Source organism: Triturus cristatus, chromosome 12 (genome assembly GCF_964204655.1).
Source record: "Triturus cristatus chromosome 12, aTriCri1.1, whole genome shotgun sequence".
NCBI lineage: Eukaryota > Metazoa > Chordata > Amphibia > Caudata > Salamandridae > Triturus > Triturus cristatus.
The window spans coordinates 216,679,775-216,692,704 of NC_140595.1; the positions used below are offsets into that span (position 1 = coordinate 216,679,775).

Genomic DNA, 12,930 nt, shown 5'->3' on the forward strand with positions numbered 1-12,930 from the left:
AGCAAGCAGAGAGCTCAGGAATAAAACACCAAACTCATGTCCCCCAAAAAAGCAGCAGACAATTGCTGGATATTCCCCAACTTGTAATGCTTTTCTTTTAAACAAATGATAAACAGCCTCACCTGTGGCAAGGCTTAAAAAAATTGAATAAACTCTTAAATGTTCCTCTCCACGGAACTCTTTAGTAAAAGGCGAAAGATTTTTTCGTTTTGAAGAGAAACCAGAGTAAGTGACAATATAGCTCTCTAGGGTAAGTGGCGGCACATCAAAGACCCTGTCATTGCGAGGGTGAGGACCTGAAAGGTATTTTCAGGCTCTAAGAAAGAGGGCGAGAACCAGGCCGGTGGGCAAAACAGGCCAACATTTCAAAGTCTCTGCTCAAGGTACAAAAAGGTGGACTGTTCACATGTGTATGTCTGGGAATATGCAAATTTCTTTTGTACTCACCTCAGCTCATTAGGAGTTGTCGGGGCTGCTGGGGAAGGGGAACAGGAAATGTGAATCAGGCTTTTAGTTAAGTGGCACTGTAGGCCTTTTGTCCCCTAGCCATTTTACGCTTTCAACACGCTCTACACATAGCCATGCACCGTATGTGCCTTTTTCACACGTACTTTCATTAAACCTGAATATAGAAGGATATATCTGTCTAGGCTGGAGACACGTGAAACAAGTCTGACGTGCCCCTTCAAGTCTACCTGAGAGGAAGCTGACTCAGGATTGGCGACCTCTCAGGGCACCTCGAACGGGCACAAATAACGGGCAAGCCCTATGAAAAGCACAGCATGAGTCTTGGTCCCACCTTTAAAAAGGAGGGTGACCTCTGGGATCTGGCAGCAGGATCTTTGGGAGATAAGAAAATATACTGCCTGCGATCGTGAAGTTTCAAGTCAGTCAAGAAAAGCAATCTCATGCACTGCACAAGCTCTTTCCCATGAGGCACCTCTCCTGCACTCTGTTTATGCAAATGAGCAAGCAGAGAGCTCAGGAATAAAACACCAAACTCATGTCCCCCAAAAAAGCAGCAGACAATTGCTGGATATTCCCCAACTTGTAATGCTTTTCTTTTAAACAAATGATAAACAGCCTCACCTGTGGCAAGGCTTAAAAAAATTGAATAAACTCTTAAATGTTCCTCTCCACGGAAATCTTTAGTAAAAGGCGAAAGATTTTTTCGTTTTGAAGAGAAACCAGAGTAAGTGACAATATAGCTCTCTAGGGTAAGTGGCGGCACATCAAAGACCCTGTCATTGCGAGGGTGAGGACCTGAAAGGTATTTTCAGGCTCTAAGAAAGAGGGCGAGAACCAGGCCGGTGGGCAAAACAGGCCAACATTTCAAAGTCTCTGCTCAAGGTACAAAAAGGTGGACTGTTCACATGTGTATGTCTGGGAATATGCAAATTTCTTTTGTACTCACCTCAGCTCATTAGGAGTTGTCAGGGCTGCTGGGGAAGGGGAACAGGAAATGTGAATCAGGCTTTTAGTTAAGTGGCACTGTAGGCCTTTTGTCCCCTAGCCATTTTACGCTTTCAACACCATCCCTCCAATCGATATGCTCAGAGCCACCACTGTGCTCTACACATAGCCATGCACCGTATGTGCCTTTTTCACACGTACTTTCATTAAACCTGAATATAGAAGGATATATCTGTCTAGGCTGGAGACACGTGAAACAAGTCTGACGTGCCCCTTCAAGTCTACCTGAGAGGAAGCTGACTCAGGATTGGCGACCTCTCAGGGCACCTCTAAACGGACACAAATAACGGGCAAGCCCTATGAAAAGCACAGCATGAGTCTTGGTCCCACCTTTAAAAAGGAGGGTGACCTCTGGGATCTGGCAGCAGGATCTTTGGGAGATAAGAAAATATACTGCCTGCGATCGTGAAGTTTCAAGTCAGTCAAGAAAAGCAATCTCATGCACTGCACAAGCTCTTTCCCATGAGGCACCTCTCCTGCACTCTGTTTAAGCAAATGAGCAAGCAGAGAGCTCAGGAATAAAACACCAAACTCATGTCCCCCAAAAAAGCAGCAGACAATTTCTGGATATTCCCCAACTTGTAATGCTTTTCTTTTAAACAAATGATAAACAGCCTCACCTGTGGCAAGGCTTAAAAAAATTGAATAAACTCTTAAATGTTCCTCTCCACGGAAATCTTTAGTAAAAGGCGAAAGATTTTTTCGTTTTGAAGAGAAACCAGAGTAAGTGACAATATAGCTCTCTAGGGTAAGTGGCGCCACATCAAAGACCCTGTCATTGCGAGGCTGAGGACCTGAAAGGTATTTTCAGGCTCTAAGAAAGAGGGCGAGAACCAGGCCGGTGGGCAAAACAGGCCAACATTTCAGAGTCTCTGCTCAAGGTACAAAAAGGTGGACTGTTCACATGTGTATGTCTGGGAATATGCAAATTTCTTTTGTACTCACCTCAGCTCATTAGGAGTTGTCGGGGCTGCTGGGGAAGGGGAACAGGAAATGTGAATCAGGCTTTCAGTTAAGTGGCACTGTAGGCCTTTTGTCCCCTAGCCATTTTACGCTTTCAACACCATCTCTCCAATCGATATGCTCAGAGCCACCACTGTGCTCTACACATAGCCATGCACCGTATGTGCCTTTTTCACACGTACTTTCATTAAACCTGAATATAGAAGGATATATCTGTCTAGGCTGGAGACACATGAAACAAGTCTGACGTGCCCCTTCAAGTCTACCTGAGAGGAAGCTGACTCAGGATTGGTGACCTCTCACGGGCACAAATAACGGGCAAGCCCTATGAAAAGCACAGCATGAGTCTTGGTCCCACCTTTAAAAAGGAGGGTGACCTCTGGGATCTGGCAGCAGGATCTTTGGGAGATAAGAAAATATACTGCCTGCGATCGTGAAGTTTGAAGTCAGTCAAGAAAAGCAATCTCATGCACTGCACAAGCTCTTTCCCATGAGGCACCTCTCCTGCACTCTGTTTATGCAAATGAGCAAGCAGAGAGCTCAGGAATAAAACACCAAACTCATGTCCCCCAAAAAAGCAGCAGACAATTGCTGGATATTCCCCAACTTCTAATACTTTTCTTTTAAACAAATGATAAACAGCCTCACCTGTGGCAAGGCTTAAAAAAATTGAATAAACTCTTAAATGTTCCTCGCCACGGAAATCTTTAGTAAAAGGCGAAAGATTTTTTCGTTTTGAAAAGAAACCAGAATAAGTGACAATATAGCTCTCTAGGGTAAGTGGCGCCACATCAAAGACCCTGTCATTGCGAGGGTGAGGACCTGAAAGGTATTTTCAGGCTCTAAGAAAGAGGGCGAGAACCAGGCCGGTGGGCAAAACAGGCCAACATTTCAGAGTCTCTGCTCAAGGTACAAAAAGGTGGACTGTTCACATGTGTATGTCTGGGAATATGCAAATTTCTTTTGTACTCACCTCAGCTCATTAGGAGTTGTCGGGGCTGCTGGGGAAGGGGAACAGGAAATGTGAATCAGGCTTTTAGTTAAGTGGCACTGTAGGCCTTTTGTCCCCTAGCCATTTTACGCTTTCAACACCATCCCTCCAATCGATATGCTCAGAGCCACCACTGTGCTCTACACATAGCCATGCACCGTATGTGCCTTTTTCACACGTACTTTCATTAAACCTGAATATAGAAGGATATATCTGTCTAGGCTCGAGACACATGAAACAAGTCTGACGTGCCCCTTCAAGTCTACCTGAGAGGAAGCTGACTCAGGATTGGCGACCTCTCAGGGCACCTCTAACAGGCACAAATAACGGGCAAGCCCTATGAAAAGCACAGCATGAGTCTTGGTCCCACCTTTAAAAAGGAGGGTGACCTCTGGGATCTGGCAGCAGGATCTTTGGGAGATAAGAAAATATACTGCCTGCGATCGTGAAGTTTCAAGTCAGTCAAGAAAAGCAATCTCATGCACTGCACAAGCTCTTTCCCATGAGGCACCTCTCCTGTACTCTGTTTATGCAAATGAGCAAGCAGAGAGCTGAGGAATAAAACACCAAACTCATGTCCCCCAAAAATGCAGCAGACAATTGCTGGATATTCCCCAACTTCTAATGTTTTTATTTTAAACAAATGATAAACAGCCTCACCTGTGGCAAGGCTTAAAAAAATTGAATAAACTCTTAAATGTTCCTCTCCACGGAAATCTTTAGTAAAAGGCGAAAGATTTTTTCGTTTTGAAGAGAAACCAGAGTAAGTGACAATATAGCTCTCTAGGGTAAGTGGCGCCACATCAAAGACCCTGTCATTGCGAGGGTGAGGACCTGAAAGGTATTTTCAGGCTCTAAGAAAGAGGGCGAGAACCAGGCCGGTGGGCAAAACAGGCCAACTTTTCAAAGTCTCTGCTCAAGGTACAAAAAAGTGGACTGTTCACATGTGTATGTCTGGGAATATGCAAATTTCTTTTGTACTAACCTCAGCTCATTAGGAGTTGTCGGGGCTGCTGGGGAAGGGGAAAAGGAAATGTGAATCAGGCTTTTAGTTAAGTGGCACTGTAGGCCTTTTGTCCCCTAGCCATTTTACGCTTTCAACACCATCCCTCCAATCGATATGCTCAGAGCCACCACTGCGCTCTACACATAGCCATGCACCGTATGTGCCTTTTTCACACGTACTTTCATTAAACCTGAATATAGAAGGATATATCTGTCTAGGCTGGAGACACGTGAAACAAGTCTGACGTGCCCCTTCAAGTCTACCTGAGAGGAAGCTGACTCAGGATTGGCAACCTCAACGGGCACAAATAACGGGCAAGCCCTATGAAAAGCACAGCATGAGTCTTGGTCCCACCTTTAAAAAGGAGGGTGACCTCTGGGATCTGGCAGCAGGATCTTTGGGAGATAAGAAAATATACTGCCTGCGATCGTGAAGTTTCAAGTCAGTCAAGAAAAGCAATCTCATGCACTGCACAAGCTCTTTCCCATGAGGCACCTCTCCTGCACTCTGTTTATGCAAATGAGCAAGCAGAGAGCTCAGGAATAAAACACCAAACTCATGTCCCCCAAAAAAGCAGCAGACAATTGCTGGATATTCCCCAACTTGTAATGCTTTTCTTTTAAACAAATGATAAACAGCCTCACCTGTGGCAAGGCTTAAAAAAATTGAATAAACTCTTAAATGTTCCTCTCCACGGAAATCTTTAGTAAAAGGCGAAAGATTTTTTCGTTTTGAAGAGAAACCAGAGTAAGTGACAATATAGCTCTCTAGGGTAAGTGGCGGCACATCAAAGACCCTGTCATTGCGAGGGTGAGGACCTGAAAGGTATTTTCAGGCTCTAAGAAAGAGGGCGAGAACCAGGCCGGTGGGCAAAACAGGCCAACATTTCAAAGTCTCTGCTCAAGGTACAAAAAGGTGGACTGTTCACATGTGTATGTCTGGGAATATGCAAATTTCTTTTGTACTCACCTCAGCTCATTAGGAGTTGTCGGGGCTGCTGGGGAAGGGGAACAGGAAATGTGAATCAGGCTTTTAGTTAAGTGGCACTGTAGGCCTTTTGTCCCCTAGCCATTTTACGCTTTCAACACCATCCCTCCAATCGATATGCTCAGAGCCACCACTGTGCTCTACACATAGCCATGCACCGTATGTGCCTTTTTCACACGTACTTTCATTAAACCTGAATATAGAAGGATATATCTGTCTAGGCTGGAGACACGTGAAACAAGTCTGACGTGCCCCTTCAAGTCTACCTGAGAGGAAGCTGACTCAGGATTGGCGACCTCTCAACGGGCACAAATAACGGGCAAGCCCTATGAAAAGCACAGCATGAGTCTTGGTCCCACCTTTAAAAAGGAGGGTGACCTCTGGGATCTGGCAGCAGGATCTTTGGGAGATAAGAAAATATACTGCCTGCGATCGTGAAGTTTCAAGTCAGTCAAGAAAAGCAATCTCATGCACTGCACAAGCTCTTTCCCATGAGGCACCTCTCCTGCACTCTGTTTATGCAAATGAGCAAGCAGAGAGCTCAGGAATAAAACACCAAACTCATGTCCCCCAAAAAAGCAGCAGACAATTGCTGGATATTCCCCAACTGCTAATGCTTTTCTTTTAAACAAATGATAAACAGCCTCACCTGTGGCAAGGCTTAAAAAAATTGAATAAACTCTTAAATGTTCCTTTCCACGGAAATCTTTAGTAAAAGGCGAAAGATTTTTTTGTTTTGAAGAGAAACTAGAGTAAGTGACAATATAGCTCTCTAGGGTAAGTGGCGCCACATCAAAGACCCTGTCATTGCGAGGGTGAGGACCTGAAAGGTATTTTCAGGCTCTAAGAAAGAGGGCGAGAACCAGGCCGGTGGGCAAAACAGGCCAACATTTCAGAGTCTCTGCTCAAGGTACAAAAAGGTGGACTGTTCACATGTGTATGTCTGGGAATATGCAAATTTCTTTTGTACAAACCTCAGCTCATTAGGAGTTGTCGGGGCTGATGGGGAAGGGGAACAGGAAATGTGAATCAGGCTTTCAGTTAAGTGGCACTGTAGGCCTTTTGTCCCCTAGCCATTTTACGCTTTCAACACCATCTCTCCAATTGATATGCTCAGAGCCACCACTGTGCTCTACACATAGCCATGCACCGTATGTGCCTTTTTCACACGTACTTTCATTAAACCTGAATATAGAAGGATATATCTGTCTAGGCTGGAGACACATGAAACAAGTCTGACGTGCCCCTTCAAGTCTACCTGAGAGGAAGCTGACTCAGGATTGGTGACCTCTCAGGGCACCTCTAAACGGGCACAAATAACGGGCAAGCCCTATGAAAAGCACAGCATGAGTCTTGGTCCCACCTTTAAAAAGGAGGGTGACCTCTGGGATCTGGCAGCAGGATCTTTGGGAGATTAGAAAATATACTGCCTGCGATCGTGAAGTTTCAAGTCAGTCAAGAAAAGCAATCTCATGCACTGCACAAGCTCTTTCCCATGAGGCACCTCTCCTGCACTCTGTTTATGCAAATGAGCAAGCAGAGAGCTCAGGAATAAAACACCAAACTCATGTCCCCCAAAAAAGCAGCAGACAATTGCTGGATATTCCCCAACTTCTAATGCTTTTCTTTTAAACAAATGATAAACAGCCTCACCTGTGGCAAGGCTTAAAAAAATTGAATAAACTCTTAAATGTTCCTCTCCACGGAAATCTTTAGTAAAAGGCGAAAGATTTTTTCGTTTTGAAGAGAAACCAGAGTAAGTGACAATATAGCTCTCTAGGGTAAGTGGCGCCACATCAAAGACCCTGTCATTGCGAGGGTGAGGACCTGAAAGGTATTTTCAGGCTCTAAGAAAGAGGGCGAGAACCAGGCCGGTGGGCAAAACAGGCCAACATTTCAGAGTCTCTGCTCAAGGTACAAAAAGGTGGACTGTTCACATGTGTATGTCTGGGAATATGCAAATTTCTTTTGTACAAACCTCAGCTCATTAGGAGTTGTCGGGGCTGCTGGGGAAGGGGAACAGGAAATGTGAATCAGGCTTTCAGTTAAGTGGCACTGTAGGCCTTTTGTCCCCTAGCCATTTTACGCTTTCAACACCACCTCTCCAATCGATATGCTCAGAGCCACCACTGTGCTCTACACATAGCCATGCACCGTATGTGCCTTTTTCACACGTACTTTCATTAAACCTGAATATAGAAGGATATATCTGTCTAGGCTGGAGACACATGAAACAAGTCTGACGTGCCCCTTCAAGTCTACCTGAGAGGAAGCTGACTCAGGATTGGTGACCTCTCAGGGCACCTCTAAACGGGCACAAATAACGGGCAAGCCCTATGAAAAGCACAGCATGAGTCTTGGTCCCACCTTTAAAAAGGAGGGTGACCTCTGGGATCTGGCAGCAGGATCTTTGGGAGATAAGAAAATATACTGCCTGCGATCGTGAAGTTTCAAGTCAGTCAAGAAAAGCAATCTCATGCACTGCACAAGCTCTTTCCCATGAGGCACCTCTCCTGCACTCTGTTTATGCAAATGAGCAAGCAGAGAGCTCAGGAATAAAACACCAAACTCATGTCCCCCAAAAAAGCAGCAGACAATTGCTGGATATTCCCCAACTTGTAATGCTTTTCTTTTAAACAAATGATAAACAGCCTCACCTGTGGCAAGGCTTAAAAAAATTGAATAAACTCTTAAATGTTCCTCTCCACGGAACTCTTTAGTAAAAGGCGAAAGATTTTTTCGTTTTGAAGAGAAACCAGAGTAAGTGACAATATAGCTCTCTAGGGTAAGTGGCGGCACATCAAAGACCCTGTCATTGCGAGGGTGAGGACCTGAAAGGTATTTTCAGGCTCTAAGAAAGAGGGCGAGAACCAGGCCGGTGGGCAAGACAGGCCAACATTTCAAAGTCTCTGCTCAAGGTACAAAAAGGTGGACTGTTCACATGTGTATGTCTGGGAATATGCAAATTTCTTTTGTACTCACCTCAGCTCATTAGGAGTTGTCGGGGCTGCTGGGGAAGGGGAACAGGAAATGTGAATCAGGCTTTTAGTTAAGTGGCACTGTAGGCCTTTTGTCCCCTAGCCATTTTACGCTTTCAACACGCTCTACACATAGCCATGCACCGTATGTGCCTTTTTCACACATACTTTCATTAAACCTGAATATAGAAGGATATATCTGTCTAGGCTGGAGACACGTGAAACAAGTCTGACGTGCCCCTTCAAGTCTACCTGAGAGGAAGCTGACTCAGGATTGGCGACCTCTCAGGGCACCTCTAACGGGCACAAATAACGGGCAAGCCCTATGAAAAGCACAGCATGAGTCTTGGTCCCACCTTTAAAAAGGAGGGTGACCTCTGGGATCTGGCAGCAGGATCTTTGGGAGATAAGAAAATATACTGCCTGCGATCGTGAAGTTTCAAGTCAGTCAAGAAAAGCAATCTCATGCACTGCACAAGCTCTTTCCCATGAGGCACCTCTCCTGCACTCTGTTTATGCAAATGAGCAAGCAGAGAGCTCAGGAATAAAACACCAAACTCATGTCCCCCAAAAAAGCAGCAGACAATTGCTGGATATTCCCCAACTTGTAATGCTTTTCTTTTAAACAAATGATAAACAGCCTCACCTGTGGCAAGGCTTAAAAAAATTGAATAAACTCTTAAATGTTCCTCTCCACGGAAATCTTTAGTAAAAGGCGAAAGATTTTTTCGTTTTGAAGAGAAACCAGAGTAAGTGACAATATAGCTCTCTAGGGTAAGTGGCGGCACATCAAAGACCCTGTCATTGCGAGGGTGAGGACCTGAAAGGTATTTTCAGGCTCTAAGAAAGAGGGCGAGAACCAGGCCAGTGGGCAAAACAGGCCAACATTTCAAAGTCTCTGCTCAAGGTACAAAAAGGTGGACTGTTCACATGTGTATGTCTGGGAATATGCAAATTTCTTTTGTACTCACCTCAGCTCATTAGGAGTTGTCAGGGCTGCTGGGGAAGGGGAACAGGAAATGTGAATCAGGCTTTTAGTTAAGTGGCACTGTAGGCCTTTTGTCCCCTAGCCATTTTACGCTTTCAACACCATCCCTCCAATCGATATGCTCAGAGCCACCACTGTGCTCTACACATAGCCATGCACCGTATGTGCCTTTTTCACACGTACTTTCATTAAACCTGAATATAGAAGGATATATCTGTCTAGGCTGGAGACACGTGAAACAAGTCTGACGTGCCCCTTCAAGTCTACCTGAGAGGAAGCTGACTCAGGATTGGCGACCTCTCAGGGCACCTCTAAACGGACACAAATAACGGGCAAGCCCTATGAAAAGCACAGCATGAGTCTTGGTCCCACCTTTAAAAAGGAGGGTGACCTCTGGGATCTGGCAGCAGGATCTTTGGGAGATAAGAAAATATACTGCCTGCGATCGTGAAGTTTCAAGTCAGTCAAGAAAAGCAATCTCATGCACTGCACAAGCTCTTTCCCATGAGGCACCTCTCCTGCACTCTGTTTAAGCAAATGAGCAAGCAGAGAGCTCAGGAATAAAACACCAAACTCATGTCCCCCAAAAAAGCAGCAGACAATTTCTGGATATTCCCCAACTTGTAATGCTTTTCTTTTAAACAAATGATAAACAGCCTCACCTGTGGCAAGGCTTAAAAAAATTGAATAAACTCTTAAATGTTCCTCTCCACGGAAATCTTTAGTAAAAGGCGAAAGATTTTTTCGTTTTGAAGAGAAACCAGAGTAAGTGACAATATAGCTCTCTAGGGTAAGTGGCGGCACATCAAAGACCCTGTCATTGCGAGGGTGAGGACCTGAAAGGTATTTTCAGGCTCTAAGAAAGAGGGCGAGAACCAGGCCGGTGGGCAAAACAGGCCAACATTTCAAAGTCTCTGCTCAAGGTACAAAAAGGTGGACTGTTCACATGTGTATGTCTGGGAATATGCAAATTTCTTTTGTACTCACCTCAGCTCATTAGGAGTTGTCGGGGCTGCTGGGGAAGGGGAACAGGAAATGTGAATCAGGCTTTTAGTTAAGTGGCACTGTAGGCCTTTTGTCCCCTAGCCATTTTACGCTTTCAACACGCTCTACACATAGCCATGCACCGTATGTGCCTTTTTCACACGTACTTTCATTAAACCTGAATATAGAAGGATATATCTGTCTAGGCTGGAGACACGTGAAACAAGTCTGACGTGCCCCTTCAAGTCTACCTGAGAGGAAGCTGACTCAGGATTGGCAACCTCAACGGGCACAAATAACGGGCAAGCCCTATGAAAAGCACAGCATGAGTCTTGGTCCCACCTTTAAAAAGGAGGGTGACCTCTGGGATCTGGCAGCAGGATCTTTGGGAGATAAGAAAATATACTGCCTGCGATCGTGAAGTTTCAAGTCAGTCAAGAAAAGCAATCTCATGCACTGCACAAGCTCTTTCCCATGAGGCACCTCTCCTGCACTCTGTTTATGCAAATGAGCAAGCAGAGAGCTCAGGAATAAAACACCAAACTCATGTCCCCCAAAAAAAACAGCAGACAATTGCTGGATATTCCCCAACTTGTAATGCTTTTCTTTTAAACAATTGATAAACAGCCTCACCTGTGGCAAGGCTTAAAAAAATTGAATAAACTCTTAAATGTTCCTCTCCACGGAAATCTTTAGTAAAAGGCGAAAGATTTTTTCGTTTTGAAGAGAAACCAGAGTAAGTGACAATATAGCTCTCTAGGGTAAGTGGCGCCACATCAAAGACCCTGTCATTGCGAGGCTGAGGACCTGAAAGGTATTTTCAGGCTCTAAGAAAGAGGGCGAGAACCAGGCCGGTGGGCAAAACAGGGCAACATTTCAGAGTCTCTGCTCAAGGTACAAAAAGGTGGACTGTTCACATGTGTATGTCTGGGAATATGCAAATTTCTTTTGTACTCACCTCAGCTCATTAGGAGTTGTCGGGGCTGCTGGGGAAGGGGAACAGGAAATGTGAATCAGGCTTTCAGTTAAGTGGCACTGTAGGCCTTTTGTCCCCTAGCCATTTTACGCTTTCAACACCATCTCTCCAATCGATATGCTCAGAGCCACCACTGTGCTCTACACATAGCCATGCACCGTATGTGCCTTTTTCACACGTACTTTCATTAAACCTGAATATAGAAGGATATATCTGTCTAGGCTGGAGACACATGAAACAAGTCTGACGTGCCCCTTCAAGTCTACCTGAGAGGAAGCTGACTCAGGATTGGTGACCTCTCACGGGCACAAATAACGGGCAAGCCCTATGAAAAGCACAGCATGAGTCTTGGTCCCACCTTTAAAAAGGAGGGTGACCTCTGGGATCTGGCAGCAGGATCTTTGGGAGATAAGAAAATATACTGCCTGCGATCGTGAAGTTTGAAGTCAGTCAAGAAAAGCAATCTCATGCACTGCACAAGCTCTTTCCCATGAGGCACCTCTCCTGCACTCTGTTTATGCAAATGAGCAAGCAGAGAGCTCAGGAATAAAACACCAAACTCATGTCCCCCAAAAAAGCAGCAGACAATTGCTGGATATTCCCCAACTTCTAATACTTTTCTTTTAAACAAATGATAAACAGCCTCACCTGTGGCAAGGCTTAAAAAAATTGAATAAACTCTTAAATGTTCCTCGCCACGGAAATCTTTAGTAAAAGGCGAAAGATTTTTTCGTTTTGAAAAGAAACCAGAATAAGTGACAATGTAGCTCTCTAGGGTAAGTGGCGCCACATCAAAGACCCTGTCATTGCGAGGGTGAGGACCTGAAAGGTATTTTCAGGCTCTAAGAAAGAGGGCGAGAACCAGGCCGGTGGGCAAAACAGGCCAACATTTCAGAGTCTCTGCTCAAGGTACAAAAAGGTGGACTGTTCACATGTGTATGTCTGGGAATATGCAAATTTCTTTTGTACTCACCTCAGCTCATTAGGAGTTGTCGGGGCTGCTGGGGAAGGGGAACAGGAAATGTGAATCAGGCTTTTAGTTAAGTGGCACTGTAGGCCTTTTGTCCCCTACCCATTTTACGCTTTCAACACCATCCCTCCAATCGATATGCTCAGAGCCACCACTGTGCTCTACACATAGCCATGCACCGTATGTGCCTTTTTCACACGTACTTTCATTAAACCTGAATATAGAAGGATATATCTGTCTAGGCTGGAGACACGTGAAACAAGTCTGACGTGCCCCTTCAAGTCTACCTGAGAGGAAGCTGACTCAGGATTGGCAACCTCAACGGGCACAAATAACGGGCAAGCCCTATGAAAAGCACAGCATGAGTCTTGGTCCCACCTTTAAAAAGGAGGGTGACCTCTGGGATCTGGCAGCAGGATCTTTGGGAGATAAGAAAATATACTGCCTGCGATCGTGAAGTTTCAAGTCAGTCAAGAAAAGCAATCTCATGCACTGCACAAGCTCTTTCCCATGAGGCACCTCTCCTGCACTCTGTTTATGCAAATGAGCAAGCAGAGAGCTCAGGAATAAAACACCAAACTCATGTCCCCCAAAAAAGCAGCAGACAATTTCTG

At 45.1% G+C, this 12,930-nt stretch overlaps 13 non-coding genes across 13 annotated transcripts; all 13 read right to left on the reverse strand.

The window, feature by feature from the left end:
* Window positions 1-114: 114 nt before the first annotated feature.
* LOC146773186 (U5 spliceosomal RNA) lies at window positions 115-229 on the reverse strand. Its single transcript, XR_014974505.1, has one exon. It is a non-coding gene; the product is annotated as a U5 spliceosomal RNA (small nuclear RNA).
* Window positions 230-1,081: 852 nt separating this feature from the next.
* LOC146773187 (U5 spliceosomal RNA) lies at window positions 1,082-1,196 on the reverse strand. Its single transcript, XR_014973370.1, has one exon. It is a non-coding gene; the product is annotated as a U5 spliceosomal RNA (small nuclear RNA).
* Window positions 1,197-2,085: 889 nt separating this feature from the next.
* Window positions 2,086-2,200, reverse strand: LOC146773188 (U5 spliceosomal RNA). The gene has a single exon (XR_014973381.1). It is a non-coding gene; the product is annotated as a U5 spliceosomal RNA (small nuclear RNA).
* An 876-nt stretch (window positions 2,201-3,076) lies between these two features.
* On the reverse strand, window positions 3,077-3,191 carry LOC146773189 (U5 spliceosomal RNA). The gene has a single exon (XR_014974739.1). It is a non-coding gene; the product is annotated as a U5 spliceosomal RNA (small nuclear RNA).
* An 888-nt stretch (window positions 3,192-4,079) lies between these two features.
* Window positions 4,080-4,194, reverse strand: LOC146773190 (U5 spliceosomal RNA). The gene has a single exon (XR_014973392.1). It is a non-coding gene; the product is annotated as a U5 spliceosomal RNA (small nuclear RNA).
* An 875-nt stretch (window positions 4,195-5,069) lies between these two features.
* On the reverse strand, window positions 5,070-5,184 carry LOC146773191 (U5 spliceosomal RNA). The gene has a single exon (XR_014973403.1). It is a non-coding gene; the product is annotated as a U5 spliceosomal RNA (small nuclear RNA).
* Window positions 5,185-6,061: 877 nt separating this feature from the next.
* Window positions 6,062-6,176, reverse strand: LOC146773192 (U5 spliceosomal RNA). The gene has a single exon (XR_014974748.1). It is a non-coding gene; the product is annotated as a U5 spliceosomal RNA (small nuclear RNA).
* Window positions 6,177-7,065: 889 nt separating this feature from the next.
* LOC146773193 (U5 spliceosomal RNA) lies at window positions 7,066-7,180 on the reverse strand. The gene has a single exon (XR_014973414.1). It is a non-coding gene; the product is annotated as a U5 spliceosomal RNA (small nuclear RNA).
* Window positions 7,181-8,069: 889 nt separating this feature from the next.
* LOC146773194 (U5 spliceosomal RNA) lies at window positions 8,070-8,184 on the reverse strand. Its single transcript, XR_014974506.1, has one exon. It is a non-coding gene; the product is annotated as a U5 spliceosomal RNA (small nuclear RNA).
* An 852-nt stretch (window positions 8,185-9,036) lies between these two features.
* On the reverse strand, window positions 9,037-9,151 carry LOC146773195 (U5 spliceosomal RNA). Its single transcript, XR_014973425.1, has one exon. It is a non-coding gene; the product is annotated as a U5 spliceosomal RNA (small nuclear RNA).
* Window positions 9,152-10,040: 889 nt separating this feature from the next.
* LOC146773196 (U5 spliceosomal RNA) lies at window positions 10,041-10,155 on the reverse strand. Its single transcript, XR_014973436.1, has one exon. It is a non-coding gene; the product is annotated as a U5 spliceosomal RNA (small nuclear RNA).
* Window positions 10,156-10,995: 840 nt separating this feature from the next.
* On the reverse strand, window positions 10,996-11,110 carry LOC146773197 (U5 spliceosomal RNA). The gene has a single exon (XR_014973447.1). It is a non-coding gene; the product is annotated as a U5 spliceosomal RNA (small nuclear RNA).
* Window positions 11,111-11,986: 876 nt separating this feature from the next.
* On the reverse strand, window positions 11,987-12,101 carry LOC146773198 (U5 spliceosomal RNA). The gene has a single exon (XR_014974740.1). It is a non-coding gene; the product is annotated as a U5 spliceosomal RNA (small nuclear RNA).
* Between the last annotated feature and the right edge of the window lie 829 nt (window positions 12,102-12,930).